This window comes from Camelus ferus, chromosome 11 (genome assembly GCF_009834535.1).
Source record: "Camelus ferus isolate YT-003-E chromosome 11, BCGSAC_Cfer_1.0, whole genome shotgun sequence".
In the NCBI taxonomy this organism is placed as follows: Eukaryota; Metazoa; Chordata; class Mammalia; order Artiodactyla; family Camelidae; genus Camelus; species Camelus ferus.
In genome coordinates, this window is record NC_045706.1 from 24519258 (window position 1) to 24541624 (window position 22367).

Below are 22367 nucleotides of genomic sequence, written 5' to 3' on the forward strand. Positions count from 1 at the left end.
ATGAGACTCTCGTGCTAATGTCAGACTCTTCCTTTTTATAACCTGAATGTATTGATTCTATTTCTACCTTCAGATGCAACACCAAAAAATTTACTGTCTTCTGTGTTGACTTCTTCAAAGGGCTAACATGTATACTACTGCCCTCTGTAGGCAAAATGTCTTTTCTTCTCTCAGTTGTTCTTCGTATGACATGGCTTCAAAATCTCTGGCATATTGTGATTGTCCTTTAGATTTATTCTAACTTCTCAGTTTGCCTCCTGAATTATGATGGTAGAGTGTGCCTTGTACCAAATAAGCATTCAGTAAGTGTTATTTGGATTGATTGACGCCTAGAACTGGATCCAGATGTGATCTGAGTATCTCAGATTGTAGGGAGACTATTAGCACCCAGGATATGGACCTATTTCATTTGTAGCCTCTAGTTGCATTAATTTTTCAGCAGCTGAATTTCATTGTTGGTTCATACAAGCTTAAGTCCCACTAAAACTTTCACATCTGCTTAAAGTGACCTGCTGTCAAGCTAACTCTTCCCCATCCTATAATTGTTCAGTTGGTAGTGCTATTTTGCTTTCTGGTGCTGGTTTGTTTGATGCTATTTGCGCATTCTAGAAGCTTTTTAAACAATACAGAAAAGTGGAAAGGACAAAGTAAGGTAAAATCATCTAAAAACATCACATTCAGAGATAGGTACTATTACAGTTCTGGTGAATCTCCTGAACATCTCCAGTTGGTTTTTGACTTTAAACTAACCTAAAGGAAACTCTTTATTGTTTTTAAATGTATCTTGTTGACAGCAATCATTCTATGTATTGGTTTTTCTTTGCAGCTTTGAATCATTAGCACATTTGATAAATATGCTTCTAATAGAATTTATTCTTCTATTTCTAGTCTATTAGAATTTCTTCTACTAGAAATTTAGATTATGCCTTCTAAATTTTTGTCCAGATGCTTTGATCTAATCCCAACTCTGCTACTGATTTGATGGATAATTTGGGAATAATCTCTCCCCTTTCTGGGTTTTGGCTTGCAGCTATTATATAAAATGGCCTTGAAGACTGAATTTTTTTCTTAAGAGTCAACTGCAAAGCTCTTTGTAAAGAATAAACTTGTGAAGAAAAAACTGTGGGTGGGGAATCATCAGCCAGGGCCAGACTAGAAAAATAAAATCCTTTTGTAGAAAAATCAGGGATGACAACCTTCATAGAATAGTGCAGAATGAAGATCTGATCCTGTATCCTCCTACTTCCCCAAAACCCCAGCAGAATGATTTACCAATTGACATGTTTAAAAAAGAAAAGAAGAAGGAAGGAAGGAAGGAAGGAAGGAAGGAAGGAAGGAAGGAAGGAAGGAAGGATGGAAAGAAAGAAAAAGATTGTAGCAAGCATTACTTCTTATATTGAGAAATTAGAACATGCAGGTGAAGGAGATTAAAAGGCAGCTTGGAGTGAGGGTGGGTGGGAGAGCTTTACTGTGAAAGAAAATGTTCTTTACGGTTTTCTCTTTTAATTAGTAGTAAGCTTGGTGGTCACAGTAAAGGCTCTTCTCAGTTGGGGTACATAGGGAGAGAAAAGTATGAAACTCACTGCTGCCTGCTATTTCTCCCTAAACTAGCTTTGCCTGTGCATTGCTTTCCCCCTGGGTTCTTAAAGAAGGTGTGTGATAATCTAAAACTGAAACTGAGGTAGTGCTTTAAGCAGGCAATTAATGACGTGGTAAGAATTTTTAGCTCCAGTAGATTAATTGTTAAATGAATTGTGTCTGAATTTTACTGTCATTTTACTGTGGTATCAGCCTAATTATAAATATAGTGTTACATAGTAGAAGACAATAATAAGCAGAATTATGTACTCAGTGATCAGACTTTAGGAATTTCTAACACTGAGGAGAGATTTTCTTCTTAAACTATCTCTTGCGGTTTCTTTTATGTAGGCTTTGATTAATTTTACCTCGATTATACATTTTCCCCTGGAGCCTAGATACTGTGCATGCTCTAGCAAAGTGAGCTCCTATCCTAAGAGGTTTCATGAGATTTTTTTGTTATAATTAGTTTCTATATAATTTCTTTTAAAACCAATAACATGTGAGTGGGATGTCAAACATAGGGTGCACCGGTGCATTTTTACTACCCTGGGCACCAAAGAACATTAATTTCTGTCTCATTTGACACTATTTTCATATAACGAAAATTCTCAATCTCAAGGAAGCGCTAGAGACAGTTGGTTCTCATTGGACTCTCCTCGTCTGCACTCATCTTGGTGACAACTCCGAAAAGGCAGCAGGAGTAGCCATCTGTAGTGCGAGCTCGTTCTGAGCATAAGGGGCTGATTCCTGACCAGGGTTTTGACTGTTACCTCATCTTTCTTATGGGATAATTTACTAGATGGTGTTCAGGTAGAGATGGATTAAAATCTGTTCCCTTTGCCCATTTAATCTGAACCAATTTCCTACTTCAAAATTATGAACTATTTGATAAATTGTAAAGAGTACAGGATTAGTGTTTATTTGTAATAAAGCTTGATCTTAAAATGAACATCTGTGAACCATTCACCTTAAGAAATAAAATTACCGACACACTGAAACCCTATCTTTGTTTCCTTTTAATTGAGGTAAAATGTGTGAGATCTTAGGTGTGTAATTGAACAACTTTTTTATGTGTGTATATACCCATTTAGTCACCATCCAGATCAAGACATAGAGCATTTCCATCAGCCCATTTCCCTCATGACCCTCCTTTTCCCCAGAACTAGGCAGTTTTCTGACTCCTTTCACCACAAGTTAGTTTTGTCTGTTCTTGAACTTAAGATAAACAAATCATGTAGTACATCCTCTTTTGTGTTTGGTTTCTTGCACTCAATGTAATGTTTTTGAGATTTATCCACTTTGTAGTATATATTAGTTCATTCCTTTAAAAAAATAATGCAGACATTTAAAAAATTGTGATGAGAAACATACACAATTTACCATTTTAACCATTTTTAGGTGTAGAGTTCAGTAGTGTTAAGTATATTCATATTGTTGTACAACAGATATCCAGAACCTCTTCATCTTGCAGAGCTGAAACTCTATTCTTGTTAAACAACAGCTTCCCCCAGTTTCCACCATCTCCCCAGCCCGTGGCAACCACTGTTCTACTTTCTGTTTCTATGAATTTGACTACTTTAGATATCTTATATAAGGGAAATCGTTCGTATTTTTGTGACTGGCTTTTTTCACTTAGCATAGTGTCCTCAAGGTTCATTCATGTTGGAGCATGTGACAGAATCTCCTTCCTTTTTAAGGCTGAGCTGAATAACATTCCATTATATATATAAACTGTATTTTATTTATTCATTTGTTGATGGACACTTGGGTTGTTTCCACTTTTTGGCTATTATGAATAATGCTGCTATGAATAGGGATGTGCGAATGTCTGATAGTTTATTCCTTTTTATTGCTGAGCAGTATTTTATTATTGTATAAATATACCATAATTAATTTGTTCATTCTCTGCATTTCTTTTTCAGTTGGATTCTCTAAGCTTCTAGTCTTGTTTGTCATCTTCATTGCCTCTTTCTCTCTTGCTCTCCTCCCTGTGCTTATTCCCGTCACTGGCTCACTCAACACCTGCAGAATAAAATTTAAGTTCTGTAGCATGGCATACGGTTCCATTCTTAATATGCTTCCTGGAATATCTGTCCTCATTGCAACTATGCCAGACTACCTAGAGTTCTCTGGACAAACAAGAGGCTCTTATAGTTCCTGGACAAACTGTTTTATATTCCTGACCCCATATATATATCATTCCTCCTTGCCTTGGATGTCCTTCCCAGTTGTCCAGTTGTCCATTTCTCAGCCTGTCTCCTAAAATAGTGCGTCTTCAGCATCACTTTATCCTTGGAGCCAGTCCTGGCCATTCTACAGCAGTAACTATCTACTTGTCTCTCTTCTTTACTAGACTGTGAACTCATAAAGGCAGGCCTCATCTGTGCCTTACTCATCTTAGTAACATGGTGCTAAGTGACATTCAATGAATATTTGTTGAACACAGATCAACATAGAGTTCTGCTCTCTTAGACAAGCTAGGATTCAGGGTACTGACTGGGCCTGGTCTGGAATGGGCTGGGAGTAATAGTACTTCAGTTACTATTGGGCTGATAGAGGGAGTCCATAAGGGCAATTCAGAGAGAGCATCTCAGAGTATTACTGAACAGAAGTTGCCAGGCAAAGTCTCCAAAAGAGAAAAGGACTGGAGAGCCAGGCTGACTGGAAGAGTTCAGATACAAGTCATTGATACCAGCCAGAAATAATAAAGCAAAAAAGGTTTGAAGGAGACAAGAGTAAGGGTTAAAATCTAGAGGTAAATGCCCTGGGCCAAATAGGTTTTTCAAATTGTGAGCACAGTCAGGGTGAAAGTGTAAAAAGCATGACTTTCCGGGTACAATTGAATAAGTATTGAATGTTTCATGGGACTCAGCATTAGAAGTCGATCAGGACAGTAAAGAGAAAACCACTTTGGTTGTAGCCAGAAGATGCCTCGGACTCTGTCAGGTGCTTTTATCTACAGGAGTTTGGTTTAAAAAAAAAGGGAGGCATAGCCTTTTAAGACTAATACCTAGAGAAAAAAAGTCAGTGAGAGATGAGAATATTAAAAGAAGTACCATGAGCTTCCTTGACAAAAAAAGAGGGCAGTTCATCTAGTCTCAACTAGAGCCAAGCAGAGAGAGTAGCTGGGAAGTTGGAGATACGAAGAGAGCCTCTTGTATCTTCTTAGCTAATGTGCGTCACTCTGTCTTTGAAAATTGAGGCCATTCAAAATAACCGGCCTGTTGGTATTCTTCAAACGGTGAAGCTGTTGGAGCTCATGGAAAATGGGTCGTTGTTTAAAGAAAGAAGGAAGGAAGGAGAGAAGGAAAGAAGAGGAGAGGAGTAAAGGAGATTTCTTTGACTTCAATTTTACTGCATAGATATGCCCTCAACACTTGCTCTGAAGATCAAAAGCTCTGTTTCTCTCTGTTGTCAGCTATTGAAGGTCTTTCCTTTGGGTTTTGCTAATATTTGTGACCTATAATTGTCACTCCTGATGTTAAGTGTTTTCTTTTCATGAGTCATTTAGCAATTATCTATGGTTTTGACTAAACTGACCTCAATTTAGAACTCTTGAGGTTAAGACCGCCATGCCTATTGCCGTGTACCTCTGCCCCAAAACCCTTAGCTCTCTGGGTGCTCAGGGACTGTAACTTGATTTGAGAAGCTCAGTGTTCTTTTTTCAAGAAATCCATGTTCTACTAAAGCTGACAATTCATTGTCTACTGTACAATTTTGAGTTGGGATAACAAATTAGAGTTTGGGATACATTACAGATGATAAATGTGACTTCCTTAAAGGGAAATCCATTTGTTTTGCTTAGTGTTTCTGTGATTAATTACTTGCCAGATTAAATTGCTCCATAAAAATGCATAGTATTTTATTCGATTGCTTTTCATGGTGATTAATTAGGCCATACTGTTGCTTTGTATGTTAATTATGCTGACATTTTTTTTTCTCTTCTAGTTTAATTAATACAGCATTTATTTGAAAGACTGTTTTTAGGACAGGACACTGTTTTAGGAGGAACAAAACTCAGATTTGCTTTTAGGCTGGTGTTAGGGAGTAACATCTCAAATTTTCCGAGTGTGCTCTCTCTGTTGGTCCTTGTCTGTATCTGTGATTTGCATAATGTGTGCTAACTGTGAATAAGTTAATAACTGAGAAAAGCTCTGTTAGGTTTTCCTGTAGTTATTAAAAGTGATATACTGAAGATTCTTGGCTCAACTGAAAATTAATTTAAGAATATAGAGGAGAAGCTACTGATGCAACATATCCTATAAAACAAGTGTAAAGATAAATGGTGCTGTGTGTGGCTTGGGAAGAGTGTTGTTTCCTAGGATGCTGCAGGGTGCTTATGAGGAAAGTAGGAATATTTAGCATTTTTTATTAATGATCTAGGACTGAAAGTAAATAGAATGTTAATGAAATTTGTAAGTGATGCTGATTTGGAGATGTTTACTACACTCAGGAGGGCAGAGAAATGATAGAGATGGACCAGGAAGAGAAGCATCACAGAACTAGCAACACAGCTATTCCATTGGGAAAATACATATCTGTTGTATAGAAATAGCTTATATAGAATTGGGCAGTTAGTTTCAAAAGTAGATCTTCCAGCAGTTCACTCCTAGGAATTTACCCAAGTGAAATGAAAACTTGGGTTTGAATAAATGTTTACAGTGGGTTTGTCCACATATCTCTCAAAACTGGAAACAACCCAAGTGACCCTTAGCTGATCAGTGAATAAACTGTGGTATACCCATAAATTATGGAATACTACTCAGCAATAAAAAGGGGTGAATTACTGACAGATGCAGCAACATAGATGAATTAAATTGCATTATGCAGAAAGAAACTAGATTCAAAAGGCTGCACAGTGTATGATTTCATGTATGATATCTGGAAAAGGAAAAATTATAGGGATAGACTTTAGATCAGCCAGGAGCTATGGTTGGGAGGAGGGTATATGGGGGAATTTTTTGGGTGATAGAACTGTTCTGTGTCTTGATTATGGTGTTGATTACATGACTGTATGCATTTTTCAAAAAGACTGTACTAAAAAGGGTAAATTTTATTAAATTCAAATTATACCTTAATTTAAAAATTAGGGGAAAAAAAGGATCTTCACAGGGAATAGTAAGAAATTCAACTTTTGACTATCACTACCATGCTTTATGTGTAGCAACTTTTTGAAAGTGATTTGAGTAACAAGAGCTAGAATTGGAGGATTTGGATTTTATACATGTTCCTTCCAAGTTCCGACGTGTTTTGGTTTGTTTGTTTTTGAGTGGAAGCAGAGATGGGAGGGTGAGTTGCAATGGTTTTCCTTGGGTGTCAGCATTATATAAACCTGTATACTGATGAAAGGGTTATTTTAAGAAGGAAATCACAGTTAAGGAGATTTTGGACCTTGTTGATTGCCATCAGACATAGACATGCAGATCATTTCCCCAATTTATGGATTGAATCCAATTATTTGGAGTTGTGTGGATTTAGTTTTTGTTTTAAAGCTTTGTTTATTTGTTCTCTCTGGGCCTTTCCACCACTGAATTGTTATAAGACCCAGAATAGTGCCCAGGATATTTCTGTTCCAGAGCTAACCTCAGGGACAACTTCTGTACCTCTCTACATTTGAACTGGAACAAAAAGCTTTGTCACACTATGGGTTTTTGAGGCAGGTTTGCAGAATGTCAGGGACCCAAGGATAGGTGAACCATAAATGCTAACTCATTGCTGAGGGCTGCTGTGCCTTTTTCCTCCCCTTCCCCATGTCTCCTGTGATCTGAACAGTGTATATAGTGCTTGCTTCTCATGTCCAACTTGAAGCACCTCCCTGAATGCCGAATTATTCAATATCTATTCAGTGTCTCTAAAAATAGCCCAGTGGGGGAAAATTATATGGTGGTAGTATTGTTATACTACTTGCAGCAGAAATATTCAATATAGCTCTATGGCTGCAGATTAGTGTGCTAACTGCTGACTACCCTGAGCAGATCTGTGGCCACCATTCTGGCCCAGACGAGGCAGATAACATTTAGCAAGATGCTGATTCCCTGAGTGACTTGCCAAGCAAATATCTCTAGGTCTTTCAGTGTTTGCAGCTGAATGGTTTTCAGCACTGGACCTGATGGGGCTGCTGTGCCCCCAACCAAGACCCCATCTGTTAAAGCTTCATATTGATTTGTATCCCTAGTTATAAAAATCTGTCCCTTCTCCTCCTAGTGTGATAAATAATAACACATATAATAGATGAAGTCTGCTGTTGGAGCAGAACTCTTACTGCTCAGGGTTGGATTAAACTAATTTAATCAGAAGTGGGACTTTCTCAGACATGTCAAGTGGCTTATTGTCTTCTTACTCTGACTTAGCATGTTCACCTATACTTGCAGGGTCTAGCAAGTAGTAATTAAAAAGCTATAATTAACACTGTAAAAAATGACAAGTTTTAGTAGGGAAAGAAGTTATAAGATGACATTTAAAAATTTTGACTAGATAAATAGCTGATAATGAAACCCTGTTAGATAAAGGCTTATGTCAGCAATGTATCGTATCTTAATCCTGTATTTTTATGCCCCTTCCACCCAAAAGGGATCTAAAATGCAATTTGCTGACTATACATAGTAGATGCATAGCACTTCATCTAGCTGGCAAATGCAGCTCCATCTTGGCTAACTCTTAATTAGTCAGTAATTACTTATTTTATATTTCCTGTGTACCAACCCTGTGCCTTAGCTCCTGACCTGCATCAACAGTACCACACAGTGGGGAAGGTATAGCTCAGTGGTAGGGCACATGCTTAACATGCATGAGGTCCTGGGTTCAATCCCTAGTACCTTCGTTAAATAAATAAATTAAATTAACCTAATTACAACGCCCCCCCCAATAGTACCACACGGCAAGACTTCATAAGGGTAGAAGGTCATTGCAGTTAACACTTTGGAAGGACATCTGAAGGCCAGGGTACAATTATGTTGTACCCAAGATAGAATGTGACCAAGATAGCTGTGCTCCCACTGTAGCTCCTTGGAAAAGCTCCAGGAGATGACAGACTGCTGCTTACCACCCATTATTTGCTTCTGGAGAGTTTCTGAAGCATTCCCTCCCTCCTGTGTAGTCATGGAAGTCACTGAGGAACTTCCAGGAGGGAGGAAACCACTTTAAGCACCAAACCAGACAGGACATTTGCCCACTAGAGTCTGGTTGCCTTTGACTTTAGTCAAGACTGATATCTTTCCTTCTGTCTGACCTTTTAAATAAGGGCTTTCTATTAGAGCAAGAATTCCCCACTCTTCACCCCTATCTTGGGTATCCTTCCAGAGATAATGTGTGCATTGTGGAATTGTGTTTTGTTTGGGGATTTTTGTTTATCAGTCATTTGGGAAATGCAAAATCTGACATCTATTCCTGATAAAAATTCTCAGCAAATTAGGAATAGAAGAGCTTCCTCAACCCTATAAATTTAGCTGTCATATTCAATGTTGAAAGACTAAATGCTTTTCCTTGAAGGTCAGTAACAAAGTGAGGGTGTCTGCTTTCATCACCTTTATTCAAGTTTGTGATGGAGATTCTGGACAGTGCAGTCAGGCAAGAAAAAGAAATGTAAGGTGTCCAGATTGAAAAGGAAGGCATAAACTGTCTTTATTTGTGGACAACGTGATTGTCTAAATAGAAAACCTGTCTAAATAGAGAACCTGATGGATTCTTCAGAAAGTTACTAGAATAAATGAGTTTAACAAGTTTGTTTTCTCTTGGTAGTAAATTTCAGAGATGAAGGTCAATTTACTTTTAATTCTTCCTGCTAGTATCAATAGCAGTTAAATACAGCACTTATTTACCAAAGACTGGATATTTTGAAGAGCATTTCAACCTTTTGTGTTTTTAACTTACCAAGGCTCCATCATTGTAATCATTTTTTGTGTCGAAGTATAGACCACAGAAAAAGCAAGTGGACCAGTGAAAGGAGAAACATTTGCAATAAGGTCCAGAGAGCAATGGTCCAATATAAGTATATTGTCAGCCACATATAGCTTTATTTTGAAATAGGTGAAATTAATTTTAATAATACGTTATTTACACATATCACATTTTGCGTTGAAATTAATAGTAAACCTTTTGTAAACCTTTCCACAGCTCAACCAGTAAGCATTGACAAGAACTCAGCATCATTAAATTCATTGTCTTCTAGTTCTCTCAACTGTTCCATAATCCTGCAGTGTTCATAGATTTCCCAGGTATATATTAAATGATTTTAGCAACTGTATCCATGACACTCACAGAGTCTGCTTCAGAAAACTATGCACGAGTATTTTTAACATGTACCATGCAGTAAAATGAAGCAGAAGGGGAAAACTTCAGTATTGTTTTAAAATGCCAATAAATCTGGAGTTTTGACCTAACGTAACTGGAGCACCATCTGTGTTCTGGAATTTTTTAAAAAATCTAGCCAAATTCTTTATTGATGGATGTAGAAGATTAAAAAATATTTATGCCATGAGTTCAGGTTTGGGGGCTGAGAATTGACACTATTTCTTTGTATATTTGGAAGTTCTTTAAGACAGATTGTACCCAAAGTAGTAATTGAGCAGTATCATCTAAAATCTAAAGAAAAGTAATTTAAAACATTTTGAATCAATTGATCTTTTATATCATTAGAAATGTCTTATATTTTATAGGCAACTGTTCGGTGGTTTAATTGAAGACCTTTCACTATTCATAAGGTAGTTTTAAGTTTTTTCCCCATAGTTTTTGATAAACTATCCATAACTGAAATAATAGTTTCTTTTATGATATCACCATCAAAAAAATGGTTTAGTGGCCAAAAATAAAAGCTCATATTCTGTTCATCATTAAAATTTTTTTGTTGGACATGTAATTCTGATTTCAGACAAACTATTTTGTTGATTCATTTTTAATGTTCTAATATTAAGGATAAACTTTTATTCACTTTATATTTGCTGGCATTTGTTAATAGCATTTATTACCTTGAAAAGTTGTTTACAGAACTTCCGTTTTGCCTTGCTGAAGCAAATTGCAGTTGCCATTCTTCATGAAACTTGCAACATACCTCCTTCCAGTCTCTTTTTTCCTTTGCTGTTCTGCAGTAGTTCTATTATTTGCATCTCTACTCAATAATGCATCCATAGTGTGCCTTCATTTTAAACTTTAAAATCTATTCATATTTACTTTTTAAAACTAGAAACATAATTTAAGTATAATTAAAAACTAGTAAGTATTTTACTTTAATTACCAATGCTGGTTTGTGTAGGTATCACTGTAACTCAGTGGTTCTCAACCGAAGCAATTTTGCCCAGGACATTTGGCATGTTTTGGTCATCACAGCTTGGAGGGGGTGGTGCTACCAGCATTTAGTAGATAGAGACGAGGGATGCTGCTAAACATTCTGCAGGACCCAGGACAGCCCCCCCACAACAAATTATCTAACCCAAAATGTCGATAGTGCTGTGGTTAAGAAACCCTGCTATAACTTATGCTGTCTGCATAAAATAATAAATGAATGCATTACATTTTTAAATTCATACATAGAAACTGAGTTTGAACTGAATCAATCCAATGATATCAACTAGATTGGTGAGACGTTTATGTGTAGTACTGGAAACAAAACAATGCCTGATGTACTCTGTGATAGAACAGTAATATCTTACACAGTGCAATGGTTAAAGTGAAATGTAGTCCTTCCAAGACAAAGTTGTATTTAATGGAATAATATTTTGCACTGCTTCAGTTTAAATTAATTAAAAATTCAATCCCTCAGTCATAATAACCACAGTTCAAGTGGTCAGTAGCCACATGTGGCTAATGGCTACAGAACAGGTCAAGAAAATTAGACATGATGGGTTGACTAACACCCATCCTCACACTGTAGGAGCAGGGACAGGGAGGACAGTTGTGTTTTTTTGTTTTTTTTTTTTTTATTGAGTTATAGTCATTTTACAATGTTGTGTCAAATTCCAGTGTAGAGCACAATTTTTCAGTTATACATGAACATACATACATTCATTGTCACATTCTCTTTCTCTGTGAGCCACCACAAGATCCTGTATATATTTCTCTGTGCTACACAGTACAATCTTGTTTATCTATTCTACATTTTGAAATCCCAGTCTGTCCCTTCCCACCCCCACCCCCCTGGCAACCACAAGTTTGTATTCTATGTCTATGAGTCTGTTTCTGCTTTGTATTTATGTTTTTTGTTTTTGTTTTTTTAGATTCCACATATGAGCGATCTCATATGGTATTTTTCTTTCTCTTTCTGGCTTATTTCACTTAGAATGGCATTCTCCAGTAACATCCATGTTGCTGCAAATGGCATTATGTTGTTGGTTTTTATGGCTGAATAGTATTCCATTGTATAAATACATCACATCTTCTTTATCCAGTCATCTGTTGATGGACATTTAGGCTGTTTCCATGTCTGGGCTATTGTAAATATTGCTGGTATGAACATTAGGGTGCAGGTGTCATTTTGAAGTAGGGTTCCTTCTGGATATATGCAGTTGAATCCTTACTCACCTTAGAGTTTGAAATGTGGCATTTTAGCCTGGTTTCTTTCTTTCTTTTTTTTTTTTTTTCTTTTTTACAGGGAAAATAATTTTATTCCCGTTTTATAGAAAAGTTTGCTGAGGCTTGGACAGTTGTCCAGAACAACATATCTCGAGGATGTGAACCCAGATCTACATGATTCCAAAGCTCATAGTCTTGCCAAACCCTAGTCAACATGACTTTCATAGCCTGGTTTCTGTAGGCGCTGGATATCTCTACTTTTTCCCTAAAAATAGACCAACACATTATTTTATTAGAATATAACTCCAGGTTTTTAACCCTGCATTTTCTGAGGTCAGTTACCACTGAAAATCAGGCCTGACACTGGTTGTACAATAGATTCCCAACTGTTCCTGTATCCCACTAGAATGAAACTTCTGGATCACAGCTATTATCTCATTTCCTGAGCTTCTAATTCACTTTCTTCAAATTAGGCAAAGAATGAAGGCTTATTCATCACAATTTCTCAGTAACTGCTTCTCTTCTTGCTTAAAAAACACCTTTACATAGATCTGGAAGAGCAAAGAGTTCAAAACACAGTAAATTATAGAGATGCTTAAGGGCACTCAAAGGAGGTAAGACTTGTTCCCATTGACAAACAGGATGTCAGGTTGTCTCCCCTTTGGTAATAACATTTCAAGCACAGCTTGGTAGCTCTTTGAGGTATAGTGTTATGAAGCTGTAATGTTTCATCCTTGCTTGTTCTACCTTAGACTGAAGGTTTTAGTCTAAATAGGTGGATGGTCAGATATAGAATTAGTTTAAGGGGAGGGTACCTACCTTGTATCATGGGGCATATAACTGATTTTTCCCCCTTGAATCAGAGAAACTAGTGTTAACTACCGAAAGTGCTGCTATCTTTATTTTTTTCTTAACTGTTTTGAGCCTGAATATCTGATTCTTTATAGCTCCATAGGTGAACAGATTTCACAGTTTTTACTACCAGCATAGTCTTGCCTCTTGAACTTTATAACCTACCTAGAGATCCCACAAGTACCTCAAACATTCCAAACAATATACTTTATTGAATATGCCAATTTGAGAACCATATCCTCCCATGTTTACTATTTCAATTAGTAGTATCATCATCTGTTAGCTGACTAAAGCAGAAATCTCAAGATTGCTTTAGAATCTTTTCCCTCCTTCACCTCGTCAGTAGATTGTTTCAGCTTTACCTCCTAAATATTTCTCAAGTGACTTCTTCTCCATTTCTACAACTACCATTTTAGTTCAAGGGCTCATAACCCCTCACATTTCAAGAGCTTCCTAACTATTCTGCCTTCAGTCTTTTCCTCATAGTAGCCACTATTCAGTTTACTTAATCACTAGAGTTGAATTTCAGAAGGCAGGTCATTACACTGCTGGTGGGAGTATGTTGGTACCATGTTTGAGGGCAGTTTGGCAATATCTAGTAAAGTCCAAGTTGCCCAAACCTGACAATACCGTAATTTTATTCTTAGCTGTATTTCTTGGAGAAAATTTTCCAAATGATCGCTAAGATAAGAATACTTGTTAAATATTGTTTTTAATACCAAGAAAGTTAGAAACCACCTAAATTTCCAACAATAGAACGGGTTGTGGTATTTTTACATACTGGAATATTATACAACACCAAAATGGACTAGACCTACACGTCAACAAAAATCTCATAAATATAATATTGAATGAAATAGCTACCAAATATAAGATAATTTGCACATATTAAAAACACAAAAAATGTTACTTAGAGACATGTTTCTATTTAGTTAAAGAATAAAGCTGTGTATAGGAATGATAAATACCAAAATCAGGAGATTGTTTACCACTGGGAAGAGAGAGACAGACATGCAATTAAGAGGTACACGGAGGGTTTGAAAGGTATTTGTAATGCTGTCTTAAGTTGGATATCGAGTACACAGACATTCAGTATGTTCTTCTCTACACCTTTTTTCTCTGTATAAAGTATTTCATTAGAAAAATGACTAGATTTTAAATCTTGTGTGGTTTCCCATCATTGATAGGGGTAGGATAATGTCCGAATTTCTTCACATAACACCTTCATCCCAGGCAATCTTTCTAGCCTTATTTACTGCCACTCTCTCATCTATCCTAAGATCTGGCGGAATTAGACTTGGTCACAGAGTATCAAATTTCATACCTCTGTGCCTTTGTACATGCTTTTTACCTACAATGTCTTCCTGTTCTTCTTTTCACTAGCAAAATCCTATTAAATGCTTCAAAATGTAGCTCAGATGTCACCTCGCTTTAAAGCTTTCTGGATTCTTTGGAGCAGGATGATTCACACCTGCATTGCCACAGGACTTTGTATGTTTCTCTCTTAAAGCACTTATCACACTAAGGTATAGTTGTTTATATGTTTGTCCATCACTAGATGGTGAGCTCCTAAGGACAGAGACCATGGTTTTTTTTATTTCTGGAATCTCTGCCCCAGCACAGTGCAGTGTGGTACAGTAAATGTTTGTTTGGTGCATGAAAAGATGGCTGGAATGAACTGTTCCGTCTTCCAAGGCCTTATACTGCTGCCATTGTGTTGCAGAATCATCAGCTGACCTGAAGTTCTAAGCTATGGAAGTGGATGTTAAGATGCCTGAGAAGTGCTTGTAGGGCTCCCCCGCTGGTAGTACTTCCCAGATGTGTCTGTGGAGCCCCGTTATAAAAGTCTGCTTCAGATCTTAATAGACAGCAGGAAATATAGTCTTGGCAGCTCCTGGGTTAATCTAGTATAGCCAGGAAGTATGTTTTGGAGTTGTTACCAGAAAGTCCCCCTCAATGATGAGCTGAATTGTTTATTCCAACACAGTAGAATTTACTAGCTTCTAATTCCCTCCAGGGTAACAAGAGGACAGCCAAGAGGTTTTAATTATCTGAAATGGGGCTTTGAGACAACTAAAGCCACTTTGAAGTGAATTATAGATAGCATTATGCATTGTTTTTCTTCCTTTTTAAAGTAACAAGTTAAGGCATTTAATGCTATTTTTATCTTGCAGACTCACTGAATTTTAAGGATGATTTTAAGGATTCTTTAAAAAACCCTTTCATTGGCTGAGTGATGGGTTGCTGTCATTTATGTAAGCTAGAGGCCCTGCTGAAGGAATCTATGTGTTCTGATGCTGTTTGACATGCTGTTTTTGTTTTATAGCTGTTTGGATGCCTTACTGCTCTTGGCAGTAAGGTGTATTTTCAGGTTCTTCATGAGGTTAAAAGTTCTCTTGTGTAATTCTTATTGAGGACCTCCCCAAATGTATATTATTGTCTTATAAGCCAAAAGAGAACCAAGGAAAGTGTTATAATTAACAAGCAGCTGCAAAGCAGAGCCATTTAGTCTCTTCAGTGTGGTTTGATGGAGATCAGAGACTAGAGGCTTCAGTCTGGCTTTACGTGAAGCAGCTGCATCACCAGCTGGAAAGTGACACACTGTAGAGGGTGGGCACAGCACAGCTGAGATCCATCCACTCCCATGTGAGACTCAAAGGCCTGCCTTCAACTTGTATAGTTGCTTTGTGTCTACATTTAGTTTATGGGAGAGGAGGTACAGAACTTGCCATGAGCATCTTGAGTCAGCACTGAGCAAAAAGATGCAAACAGGACCCCAGCAGGCAAGGGTCTCGTGGCTTTCACTAAGGTATCCTGCCACCCCTTAGCTGAAAATATTTAAAACAATATCCTGGGAAAGGAAGCTATCATTTTTCTCTTTGGTTTACTGGAAAAGGTTGGCTGGTTGTTTTGTTTTGTTTCTCAATGCATTAACCTAATTTAACTTACCTAGTAAGGTTTCTTTAGTCAGATTTAGTGAAAAGTGGGTAATAATCTCCATCCCTAGAAGGAAATGTGTCAGGGAAGGGTATAGTTCAGTGGCAGAGTGTGTGCTTAGCATGCACAGGTCCTGGGTGCAATCCCCAGTACTTCCATTAAAATAAATAAATAAAAACCCAATTATCTCCCCTGCCAAAAAGAATTTTAAAAAATAAATAATTTTTTTAAAAAAAGAAAATGTGTCAGAACATTCTTACCTTTCCTTACCTGCTTAAATTAACTCATATTTCAAGACTCCCCTTGAGCACCATCTTCTTCAGGATGCCTTTCCTAAGTCCTCAGATTGAGCTAAGTACCCCTTTTCTGTGCGCCTATGATACCTTTTGTCTTCTTTGTCTGTCTAGCCCTTACAACATCATAATGAGATAATCCATCTATGTTATATATCTTTTCCACTACCTGTAAATTCCTTGCTACCTGGGATCAAATTTCATTTACCTCCCCCATTGCCTAACATAGTACCTGCACATAGTAGTTATTCAATTATTTGTCAAACAAACTGAACTATTGAGTCATGGGCTATGCTACCAAACCCTAAGATTCAGATACCATAGAGCTTTCTTCTAGGGACAGAATGTTTCTTTACTATGTGAGAAAGTAGTCAGTTTACAGAATAAGGGAAGAGGAGAGAATATAGAAGTTCTGTCTTTCTAAAATGGTGCATATAGGATAAACAAAGTTCTGTAGTCACTTTAAAACTTAATCTTTCCTTTTGGTAGCATTACCTTCTCAGGAGGGGGAAAACTTGCCACTATTTCTGGTATATTGGAGAGAAAGCAGCTAATAATTTCTTCGTGAGCATAAAACAATTATACCCAGCCTCCTGTAGAGACAATCTGCCAGAGCTAGCGGTCTCACCCTCCACATGGGCTTCATTTTCTTACCTCCGATTCCATAGACTCTCCCCTAAAGACCTTCATCTTGTTGCACTATTATGATGAATGTGTGGAGCTGGCTCTCACCCCCTGCTCTACAAGCTATTACTGGAGGTGCTGTCAAAGAATCAGGCCCCAAATTTATCCTCCCATTAAGTCCTCTCCTGGGCAACACTGCTTGGTTCTGAGTAGCAGTCATCTAGTCTCCTCTCCTTTTCCCACCTCGCACTGCCTTTGAATGTAAGGAAACCACAGGCCCTCTTGCAAAGAGTGGAGAGTAAGGCTGCAAATCACTTTCTACCACAGCTCTTTGTTTGCACTCATTCTAGGCCTAGAGAGAAGCTCAGATATATGAGTGCCTGCACATGCACGTGCTATGAGACCTCCATCAATTTCTGTCACAAACCCATTCCATGTCATTTCCTCAATAGGCTAGTCATGTCTGTCTCCCAGCAATGTCTTTAGGATCGCCTGTCTATAATGAGTTAGAGATTTATTGGCTTCTAAACACAGGAGCCTTACCTGCTTACCTGTCTACTCTTAACTACTCTGAGTGACAGACACGTGGCTTTTGATGAGTTTTTAAATGTGCTATATGATTTTTGAATTTGTCCCCTTAGAAACTCTTACAGCCTTACTCTTGTGAGGGTTTCTGTTGAATAGAAGCTCTCTGGGTCCCTGACTTAGTAGGCTGCCATTTAGTCAGTTTGGGGCTTTCATTTTGACTCTCATAATTCTTTGCAGAAGGAAACAGGGCTAAAGGTGCTTTGGGTGCCATTTGTACATGTTATGATAATTGATGAATATCCATTTCCTTTAGCAAACAGTGGATTTTGTTCAATAATGGATGCTGATTAGATTGTTGAGAAAATCTGATCCTTAGCTTTGGTGCTAACTCATTAATAAAGCTGATATTGAGGCTGCCTAATGTTGGAAAAGCAATATTCCTCAGTAATATTTCTTTTCCTGTGGAGAAAGTATAATACAATGAAATTTTAACTTTTCCTCTTTTCAGTGAGAGAGATACCATCAACTTCACCTAAGCAGAATGGTTCAAAACTTTGAGCAGCTTGTTTATTCTTCATTTACTTCTTAATTTACTAAACCTTCCCATTCTTCTTACCTTACTAACTGAATTGCTACCCAGCTCCCCTGCTTTTTCTCCCACACCCATGCTCTCTACCTTTCAAAGCTCCTTTTTCTAGCCAACCCCACCACTTGCCCCTACAATTTATACCCAGGCTTAGGGGAAACCACGTGTGCTAGGGCTTCTCTGAAGGCAGCAGAAGTCACTGCCAGAGCAGGTGAAAGCAGCCTGTTGTTTCAGAGCTGACAAGAAGGGCGAAGCTCTCTGTCACAGTGGGCAGCCTGCAGAAAGGACCGAGTAATGCCGCGTCTCGGTGGTTAGCACCTGCAGGCTCACAGCTGACAGTGCACTGTAATAAAATTCATCCCTGTTCACTTAACTGATGTGGGCTTTATGGTAAACGTTCTTGTGCTTAATTACTTTGGCAGACTAGCTGATTGCCTTTCCTGAGGAGTTCTAAAAGATCCCCCTGGGATGGAACATAAACCACTTTCCATGTCTTTTAATTTTATTCTTTACTTGGAGTACTTGAGAACCGGTATGTGATCCATATGGCCACCATTCTTTCTCCTTTATATGAGCATCAGGACCACTCCTGTCTAGTATGGTGTCCATATGGCCCACACTGGACCGCTCAGGAATCTTGACAGCCCTCTTCCGTTTTTGTTCACATGTGATCTCCATTCCTTCCTCTCCACCACTGAAATATATGCACAGCTCTTCTCATTTAGTTTGGAATCCATGTGCCTCTTTTTCTCTAACTAGTATGGGATCCACAGAAAATTTCCCTCTCTCCCCAGTCTAGCATGTGATCTACTAGATTAATTTCCCTCTTTTTTTGAAGTGATATGAAGAGAAGCCTGCGTTAGTCAATTGCTATTTTTTTTTTTTGCTATTCTGCCCCCTCTGTGCTTAAAAGTTATAAATGTCTTACAATAAGTTGATTAATTGCACTAATGAGAATGAGGTGTAATTAAAATATTTCAGGGTTTTGGCTCATGTCAGATTTTTCTAAAAAGTTCTCAAGTCACATTCAAGGGATTGGAATGTTCCCCATTAATTAAAAGTAGATCACTTTGGGTTTTTGAACTGATCACCACTGCCTCAGAAGTCCTCCCAGGTATGTGTTAAGATTTTCTTGTATCCCAAAGTAGGGCAGAAAATCTATTAGGCATTTTCATATGGCCTACTTTGTTCCTTTATATTCAGTAGATGTTTCTGAGAGTACAGAGGGGCCTTGCTTCTGGAGATAGGAAATCCAGAGCCAAACTACTAATTGCAAAGGCTGTCAAAGGTTTGCATTCTGCAGCTTCAGGAACTCTGCCAGCAACTCCTGGCCTGCCACTTGAGACAGTAAGCGAATTTGTAGCACAGAGTAATGGAATCTGAGCAGGGTTAGGTCATCTGGTAGGTGTTTTATCCTAAGCAAGTTTTGGAGCCTCTGTTCATTTATTGAGAGAAAGTGTTGATAAAAAGCAGACATTTCTAAGGAGCATGGATTAAATGATGTCTTTTATGGAAATGTAGATGGTCCATTTGACTTTTGTAGTTCCTTTATCTCCTGTGGTTCATTCTTCTCCATTTACATTCATTGTGATTATAACAGAGAGAAAATGTCAAGTTGGTATCTAAAGCAGGAAGGAATTCTGTTTCTCTCTCTTGGCAGTGCTAGAAGAGACAATTTAGCCAAAGTGTAAAGCCCATGGCATCTTACTTGGCTTAAATCTATGGTTTGGGGCCACAGTTACTAGAAATTTGTTCATTTTTCAAACAAAGTAGCTATAACCAATTGCTTAATTTCCAGCAGGTGATGAGGTGGAAACCTACATTGGGCAAAATCATGCATCAAAGTAGAAAGCTCAAACTGCCAAAGTGTGTAGTCATGCACAGCTTCAGAAAATGAGGCGACTGCCCCTCAGGCCGTGTACATTTCATACACATTAACTCTTTCCTGTTTATCTCCCTTTAATGAATTGTGAACCTTCATTTGTCTAATGCAGAGCCTGGGAAAAATGCTGTCCAGTAGGTGAATAACTTACCTGCTATGACACATGTGTTTCTCACCTAGAAATCACAGAGAATTATTCCTTCAAAACATTCTCCAGGTTAAAGCGTGAGGGTTACTGTGGTGTAGTACAGAACATTCTCTGTTCTACTCCCTTCAGTCAATACATTTGTGTACACAAATAAGTCAGATTCTCTCGATCAATTTCCAGACTTGGAGCACTGCATACAGCAAGCAGCTAGATGCAGTGGCCAATAGCTCATCCTTCCTGATGGTTGTCAAAATGCCTTCTATAATGAGGTTCCATTTCTGTGTGTCTGGTCCTGAAAAGAACAGCCCCAGGAACAGCAGTATGAGGAAGGGGATGATTGGCATGAAAGAGTTAAGACCTAGTATCTAAGAGATAAGTTAGAGGGACAGTCTGAACAGGTCACTCACTGAAGTTTTGATTAGATAGTTTCAAAGTGAAAAGGTTAGAAGGCATTCTAATTTGAGGTTTTATTTTGTTTAATGTTAATCAGCAGAGTCTCTGAGGCTTGTAATGCACTGCTGTTAACAGGCATCAAGGGAAATTGCTTTTTTTGTTGTTGTTGTTGAATTGGATGGGCTGAAAATTCACTGACTCCATGAAGAAGGAAGCTCATTACTGCATGAAATGGGAGTGTATGAGGCAATTCTGAAGGTGAAAAGAAATGTTAAATAACTCAACCCCAGATGAACCATTTTAACCACTGCCACATACCACTCAGTCATACCTTCACTCTTTTTCAGAAGCCAGTCTTTACCTGTATGTTTGAAGGTTTCCCAGATTGAAGCAATTATAAATATGATGGTTTTTCTTGTCTTTAATCCCAGATATCTGAGAATATACTCTGTAGTCTAGATTACCGGACTGCTCTTTGGAATCTAGGAAGAGGGAAGCTGCTTGGGAAAAAAAAGTTCCCTTTAGGGCAAGTCATATGCTTATATAGGAAAACACAGAGGAAAGCTTTGGAAAGGAAACCCGACCAGATGAAGAGTACCTCTCTGGTACTCAGAGAGGCTGGTCTTTTGCCCAAGGTCATACAGCCTAAAAGTGGAGGAATCAGGATTTTAACTCAGGTCTATTGCCTTTAAAGCCTTGCTTTTTGCATTCTATATACAATGTTGTTCAGAGAAGCAATTGTATTTTAACTTGGCCTTCCAAAAGGAAAAGTAAGACTTAGGCTTTTTAGTGGTGAAGAAAAATAGCATTCCATGTGAAGAAAACCATGTAAACAAAAGCATGACATCCAAGTGTACATGATGAGCAAGCATTTGAGAATACAGGGCTATAGCTCTTATGAGGTTGGGGCTTGAGATCCAAATGTATTTTTATCAGGCTTCAGATATTCACTCACAATTAGACTCTTTAATGTAAATCTGGTAGCCTTATAGGAATAATTTTTGGGTAAAACTTTTTTTCCTCCACACACTCCCTCTCAGCTCATAGGTAACACTCCCTCCATTGAAAATGAAAGCCCCAGGAGGGGAAATAGCCCCCTCTTGTAAGACAAGGATTTCCTTTGGGAGAGATTCCACATGTCACCTTCAAACCAAATATAGGCCTCCCTGCACCCCCAACCTCAGAAACTGGACTGCAATTTGCCTTTAGAGGTGGATGATCGGCCCCCACCCTGTCCCTGCATCCATTAGGGAGAGTTGGTTGCCTCAGACATGTCCACACTAAAGGCGTTTGGGGGACTTCCCTTCTTTCTCCAGTAAAGATGTAAGAGGAGGGATTTTCATGCTCAGAAACAGGGCAAAGGTCTGGTAACCCATCCTGACCAAGTCACCCCTTAGGGTAAAACTTGTACGAATCTTCCTAGTACGTACTGTGTTGAGTATACCAGTTATGTTACTCCTCCTTCCTTGGAGTCAGAGCTATAGAAATTTTGCCTGTAAACAACCTTTGCCTGTTTTTCTCCTTTTTGCCTGAAGGATTTACATAGCAGCTTTTAGAGATAGTTTGCTTTCTTCAAATGTCTCAATAAGGAAACAATCACTGTTCTAAGCTTCTGGATGAAACTATTGTTTATTTATTGTTTTATAAAGACCCTTAGATGTTTCTGTCTGTGGGAGGTAGCTGGGATTGTGAGAAGTTGCATCTTAAGAGGATTTGCTGTAGGTTCACATTGGATATGAAGAAGAATCCACATTTTCTCTTAAGCTACATTGCCTACATTGTTAAAGTAACATTTCCATGCATTTCCCAGGTAAGTTGGGCATTAACTATGATTCTCAGCCATCATCCACCCAGCACTGGGGAAAAGAAAGCTGCTTTGTAGAGTCATGAGTCAGAGAGAATAAGTTAAAAATGGACCAAGAAATCCCCAGCCAGTTTGTACCTCAGCCTTGCTGTTCCATCTGTCCACTTCATTTTGCTTCAGTTTATATAAGTGACCCCTGTCTTCAGCATTCAGAAGTTGACAGTTGCATTGGAGGG

The 22367-nt window shown here is 38.2% G+C and overlaps 1 protein-coding gene and 1 non-coding gene across 3 annotated transcripts in view; both read left to right on the plus strand.

Annotated features, from left to right (window-relative positions):
- The window catches only part of ARMH3 (armadillo like helical domain containing 3), a 152824-nt gene that overhangs the window by 92669 nt on the left and 37788 nt on the right, over nt 1-22367 (plus strand). The window lies entirely within an intron of this gene.
- On the plus strand, nt 8330-8401 carry TRNAV-AAC. The gene has a single exon. It is a non-coding gene; the product is annotated as a tRNA-Val (tRNA).